This window comes from Lampetra fluviatilis, chromosome 8, assembly GCF_964198595.1.
Source record: "Lampetra fluviatilis chromosome 8, kcLamFluv1.1, whole genome shotgun sequence".
NCBI lineage: Eukaryota > Metazoa > Chordata > Hyperoartia > Petromyzontiformes > Petromyzontidae > Lampetra > Lampetra fluviatilis.
The window spans coordinates 1,789,529-1,797,151 of NC_136282.1; positions in this window are offsets into that span (position 1 = coordinate 1,789,529).

The following is a 7,623-nucleotide window of genomic DNA, read 5'->3' on the forward strand; positions in this document are numbered from 1 at the left end:
TATTTCACCAGGTAAGGCCCACTGAGCTAAATAGTTATTTTTATAATCTACCTGGCCACAAATAATAGCTCAATGAAGTGGCTTATCGCGTAGAGATTTATAGCAGCCAAATACTCTAAACGCGCCTTTCTAAATGTGGAGGAAAAAACTGGAGGGCCCAGAGAAAAATCCACGCATCCACGGGGAAACCATATCAACTCCAAATATACAGGAGTCAGGGTTGGGATCGCACCTACGACCTCCTGCATACAAGGCGAGGCAGTTAACATCACACCACCATGACACATGGAAGCTAGAAGAGCACAAGATGGAATAATGACACACGGGAGACAGAATCTTAAATCTAGTCGAGGAATATCACAGATATCCACAGAAAGAAGGTTATAATTCCATTAGGTGGATGATCATTTCTCAGATGAAGATGATGACGTATCCGATATTACATTGGAGGTAAACTTTGTTCAAATCCAGCCGCCTTAAACAGCAATCTTCTAACACTAGAACGGACTTTGTTAGTCTTTTGGAAATGGTGCGTGCAATCCAAAAACAAGAGAGATCGTGCGCGTGCATGGCTTCTGTCACAATTTCCAACGTGCATTTCTTCGGAAGTGTTTAATTTACGATAACGCACAATAAGATCGCGTGACGGGCGATTGCCGCAGTTTTACGTCACGTGTACGGGCTTAATCAGGAGGGTAGGGCGAGGCGCGGGTTTGACTTGCGATGTCGCGATGTGACACGGCCCAACGGTAGCGCGTTCGCCACTCGATGCAGAGGTCCGTGGTTCAAAACTGGTAGGCCTCCCTGGTTAGCACTACATGCCGTCTACATCACAGTGGACGCGATACATCCGGACATTATTTGAAACGGGTAAGACAATGTGTGCCGAATTTGAGAAATGTCCCCAGAAATGACTCGATTAGGATCACACGTCACAATTATCGCCTCCCCACTGCCAAACAAATGCCCACTCGTAGGCCAGGCACAGTCACATCGTGCCCCCCACAGGGGCAGCCACGACTGAATAGAAGTATCTTAACGCATATGTGCAGCATATAATCAGAAATGTATTATTAAATTAGGGAGGGAAGGTGCACACATCTTCACAGCGTTGGTTCTTATATCCCAAGTATTGGGATGAACCTTTTGTCAATTTGGTCGGTTTTCTCTACGGTGAGTCAATATTAATGCTATCTTACACCTGGATTTGTTCATATCGGGTCATCTCTATGCAAGTTATCGTGTCCCTGTTGTACAGGCAGAACAAGAGATGTAATGCAATTGCGCTGTCGGCTTTACATGGAAAGTACCGATGAAAAGCATGCCGTGCAACAAAATGTCAATCGACCTCATCCATACACCTCCACTATTATAAATAACCTACGGCGTGTGTAATGGGGGGTTTTGATCATATACTCGGGAAGAGCCAGGCCCTGTTATCACTTGCCACAGCCTTGGATGGGAATAAAATAAAACATAATGGTAATAAAAGTAAAATTTTAGATCGCGTTATTTGTGCAAATTCCAACTCAAATGCTGCAGAATTTGTAAAAGCGCAGTTTCCATGCGGAGGCGTGGGGAACCACAGATAAGCGGGAAGACAGCCAGAACTGGCGCTACCAATAATGATTGCCAAAGCTCTGCGATCCTATATTGAGATGTTTGGGGGAGAAAACCGGAGTTCCTGGAGAAAGCCACACGTGCGAGGGATAACACTCAATCACTATACAGATGGAAATTCATCCATTTGCTCTACTGCCATCATACCCTGGCAAGCCAGGAGATGCTGACCTTGTCCTAGGGTTGGGTTTTTCATGGATGTGTTCGATCCACAAACTTAAACCTCGACAGTGCCTGGGAACGATTGGAATTGTGCAGCCTAACCTGACCACGTGGTCAGATGCTACCCTCCCTTATCTGCAAAAGTGCTGACCTTGTGGGGAGGGGATGGCGACTGCAAGGGTCCTTCTGAAAAACACACATTTGTACATTTCCCCAGGACCGTTCAGTATAAGTGACCACTCACATTTTGAAGAAATGCACTGAAATTCATTGTATTGCTTACTAGTAAATATTAATCACCAGCATCCATTAATCACTTTATGAAATTATAATTATTATGATCACTCCACTGTTGGATGAAGGTCTCCCCAGGTCACCTCCAAATCTCACGATGCAATAAACGACCCAGAACCCACACACGGAGCCGATTGCATCGCTCCACTTCCTCGGTGGTCGCCCTCTCCAATGCGTTCCATTCCCTTGGCTGCCACTTCGTTAGTCCTGTCTCTCGCTGTAATGCCAACCATACCCTTCTCGATGCTTCTTTGTACACTTTTCAGGTTTTTCTTCATTCACGGTCCATGTTTATGATCAGGATGTAATAGCAGATAATAAGCACTGGTTCAAAAGTTATTATTTTTGCTGGTTCACCTCTGTATTGAATCGACTTGGTCGTGGTCCACCTTCAATGTTTTCCCAGAGATATCCCGATAGATTTTAGTGAACTTGTTTTTTTACATTTAAATATGATGTTGTTGTAAATGTGTGCAAGTAATTTTGTGATGCTGACGATTCCTTTTGACAACGACAGTACGCTGCTGCCGTGGGTTCATGTTGGTGAAAATACAGATGCAGACTGTGTTGAAAAACCAAAGATCTTAAACATTCCTCTGCATGAATACATTTTTACAGGAGCTTAAAACAAATAATGTGAAAAGGAAGGTGGTATTATTTTAGGATATCCCTCAAACAAGAATAAACAGTTTGTAATAAAATAATATTCGCCATTCAACAGCAATGACATGGACTGTATTCATGTAAAAATATATAAACCAAATCTACTCCCCTATTGCAGTTTGCTGGGTGAGACCTTTGTCTTGACTTAATGCCCTCAATAAACGAATTGTTTAAGTTAATATATAACAAAAAAATACCGGAAATATAATCAGGAAAATGTCATGTTATTCTTACACACAGGGCATGTTCTAATTTAAAAACCGAGTTTGAGTGAAATTCGTTGTACGAAAACCAACAATAGCGTTAAGTTACGTTTTGACCTTATCTTGGTAATATTTAAATTTATTCTCACTTATAGTCAGTAAAATATCAACCAATATACAAGAAACATAGCTAGCATGGACTTACACATGTAGAAGGGTAGTACATTAAGCACATATAATTTGTAGTAGTTCTGAACATAAAGTCAACTTATTTTATTACTGTGTTAATTACCGATAATCTTCAGAATGATGAAATGTCGCCGACTGTGCTGTCCATGCCAGGCTTGCGCGAGTGTTGGCGCCCGGCGACACGACTCATATAGGCGCGAAAGGTCCACCTACAAAATGGCACCTGATAAGAGATCGTTCTTATTATTTTTTTGAACACTATCTAATCGAGCACATTATAGCCACTTCCTGTTGACTAAATTGCTGGCAGGAAAATGAGCTGGGCCGATAGGTATTATGATAGTAAAAGGCCATGGCAATGCCCTCATGTGCTCAGTTAAGTTGTGTTTTTCTTTTTCAGGAAACTCAGACTACACATATATGGAGAACTAAACGGTCAGGGAGTGATGCGTTGCCAGAATTTCTTGTACATACTATGGGCAGTCACAGCTGTTGGAATTCAATTGTATTCAATCTAAGGAGCGCATTCCATAGGCGGGGAGCCATGGCACAATAATATATACGGTGGGTCGTCCTTGGGTCAAAGACGCGGCCACGGGATGCAGAGAATGCCATGATTGAAGGCCCGTAGGTTGCGAAACCGTGCCGCGAAGATTATATTGGTCACGAATGCATGTCGGTGCAAGCCCTCTTAATTCTTCAAATGTTTACCATAGACTTTTAATATAATCTTGATGCAGTTTTTTTTTCAGTTTGGTAAATGTATTTTTTTATAACGGTATGTTTAAATGCTGTTTTATTTAGAACTTTGTTTGCATAAGAGCTTGGATGACTGCATCAATTTCCATTGGGAATATTATAGTTTTTATAATCTAGAAAAAAATTACTTTGTATAACTTGACTCGAGAACATTCTAAGCTGCAGTCTATATTTTGTGTAATAATTCGTATCTATAGCAGCAATACTAATGCATAAAGCAAGATAATAATTAGCGACCTTGTGGATACTAATACATAAAACAATTCACCGCCTTCACAGATATGTCAATCCACACTTATTTTTTTACATATCCCATCAGCCACACCCCAGTACTAGTCACTATTTCGTGTATAAGTAGTAGGAAATTAGTTGTGTATGGATTCAAACAGACGGTAGTAATTTAAAACAGTATTACTCTTAAATTTTTATTGAAAAAACTTTGGAGAAGCCATGAGGAGATGCGACTTTATACTCATTGTAAAAACTCAACATGCAAATAATATACACGATATGATAAAGCATATTACATAAAGATATTTGATTCAGTCTCATAAAATGTATCACATTTTAAAGATTAATATTTATATTATTGAAATGGATAAGGTATATATTGTTGGAATAAATATGCAAACCGTGGCCAGTAGCGTACAGAACTGTATTACAATCTTCTAAACATGTGGTATTTAAAATTATATTACTGTACAGGTTTAACGCGTAGGTTTCGGGACCAATATTCTCCAGATGTTTTTGGGTTAGATTGCGTTAAACCCACCACCACCCGCCACAGCCAATTAGTAAGGTTTGTCACGTAAATAGAACATGCATAATGTTCGCTTATTACCATACGAATACCCCAACAGGTAATTGAACCCATTGCAATTTATAGGCATTCATTTATTACACCCATGGCATTCGCATTTGATTAGTTCACAAGTGATGACATCAAATTTATCCCTCTATTTAAGAACAAAACAGGAGTATGTCTCCACATATATGGCTGTCGTCTGATTATACTAGTTGTAATTATTGGCGAAACGTCGTACTCCAACAGTATATGTTGTTGGTTTATTCTCAGACACACAAGTGTGCCTGCATGCAGTGTGAGGGGACTAGTGGCCACGGGAGGTAATGATAGGGAAGTCAGCCTACAGTGCGAATGCACTAGTGGGCACGGGAGGTAATGACATGGGTATCAGTTGTGAGTGCGAAGGGACTGGTGGCTACAGGAATGTTCGAGAAGGGAGCGTGGTCAGGTGACGAAAGACGACGGTGGAGTCTGCCGGTAGAGCGAGCGTCAAGGGGGGACGTGGCCTCGATTGATATATAAGGGAGATGCATGGGAGACTCTGGGCTGTTGCAGTGGGATCTCCGCCTGATGTCAAGTGAACGTGTCTTCAATAAAGTGCCATCTCAAGTCATTGCACTAGTAGCGAATTGGCATGTTCTGTTTACGTGACAAACCTTACTAACTGGCTATGTCGGGTGGTGGCGGGTTTAACGACACATATGCACGCGATGTAACCGTACAGGTGTTAATTCTCATTCGTATTTTAACATTATTTCGGTCCTGTATTTGTTTAATTCCTGTTGTTAAAGGAGCCGTTAGTCTACGTGTCACAAGAGCCGGGATGTTTCGGTCCATCTGTCCAGAAAGCACCTGCCATGTTCTCACACAAAATGATAAAAAAAGCTCAAGGTAAATCAACACAAAACTTGCCACACAACAACGCCGAACCCAAGATCTGTAAAAGTTTGTGGGCAACTTGGCCGAGATATCTAAAGAAACAGGTGGGTGTGTGTGGGAGGAGCCGGCAGCTCCGTGGGATCGTCGCCGAGTGTCGAGAGAGAGCGAGGGAAGGCGCCACCGAGTGGCGAGAGGGCACAAGCGGGCTCCTTGCCACCTTTTTGCAACCACTGGCCAGAGTACAGCTAAATTAAAGTCTATTAAAACCGTGCAGTAGTGTCCTCTCAAAGTTCTGCGCAAATCAATTTCTGCCACCCAAACAGATTCCAATGTCCAAAGTGTTCATGTACAACCCGGACAGACAACAAGATGCGAGGACGATGGAGCGCCGGTGTTAGGTTAGAGGGCAAGGTGACGTGCCGATAGGTCCACATCATAACACATAATTAACGAATCAACTCAGATTCGTCAGTGAGGTTTTGGCGACGGTTTGAGAAATGGCCCTTCTTCATTACACAAAGTGCTCGCCACAAATGAACCACCAATACCTTGCTGATATTGTCAAGGAGCATAAACCATCACGCACACTCTGGTCATCCTCGCAGCGGCTTTTGGCTCGCCATCGAACAAAGACGGTCATTATATCGCGTGCTTTCAGATGCGCTTCTGCGGCTGTCTGGAACGCTCTTCCTTCCAATATTAGGAAGCCTCTGGAGGTATGCACTTTCACATCTGAATTGAAAACGCATTGCTTTAGAAATTTTTTTTAGTTTGTTGTCCTAACCCCACACCACCGGTTAGCACGATTGGCTACGTACGGTGCGAAAGGAATTAAACACGCGGTAAAGTACATGCGCCCATTCCTTATTGTCTTTTAATTACAACTTTTAAAGCGCCGCACAGAATTATCAGCCTTTTAATGAGTTTTTTTATTTGGGGAGGAAACCGGAGCACCCGGATAAAACCCACGTGGAGTGAGGAGGAAACATTATATCCCAAAGAGACGGTACCAGGTGGAATCAGGGCCGGATCAAGGCACGGGCTTTAGGGGCTGCAGCCCAGGGACCTCCCACCAGCTGGAGGGCCTCTAGATATTATTTGTGAATGCTGAATTTTATTTGTTGCTAGCCTTGTAAAAATGAATTTTTTTTCTTTAACTTTGTATTCCTTTTGAAAATATTACTGGGGGCCTCACAGTACCTGAAGCCCAGGGGCCTACACAATCTGAATCCGGCCCTGGGTGGAATCCACATTTTCTGTAGACTTCTCTTGGCGAGCCAGGGAACGGCAACCTCATCGATGCCCACGGGAAAGGCGTTTCACCTGTCTGATGCACCAATCCTCGCCTCTCGTGATAGATTACAGGCCACGTATCGCCACCACCGCCCGACCTAAAGCAGTGTCATTGGAAAATTACGTTTTATACAAAGACTGCCTTGTTATTCAATACCATTTGGCAGACAATAACTAAGCAAATACGACTCCACATGGCTTTACCTTCCCATTAGCCACATTACTTTCTGGGAGTGCATCATTTAATTGAAATTAGTTCAGCTCAAACAAAACCCTGGACCGATGTCACCATGGTCTCATCGGCAGTCAGGCTTGGTTGACGTAATGCTGAACTGCCAGACGTATATCGGCGATGACCATTCTTCCTTTAAGATACGAGTTCGTTACACTGATTGTGCTATAATTTTTTTGCATTCCCGGTATTAAACCGCATGTTAAAAAAAATCAAATAAATTACTTATCAGTTTTCCGCGCGCGCATAACTGAGAAAAGATGGAATTTATTTTATAAACTGGACCCACCGCAGAGGTTGCTGGTTCGACTCTATCTCCCGGCGCGGCAACTCCATAATGCAAAGCCCCTACCGGACTTACGCCACTGCCAGCATTGGGGGGCGTCTCCTTATTTATACTGCTGGGGCTGGGCTGTACCATATCAGTGGAAGTCTAGGGGGGGGGGTTGCGTCAACAGAATTCTCCGCTAGGCGGAGGGAGAGGGCATCATGAACCCCCCCCCCCGCTGCACAATGCGCTCGTC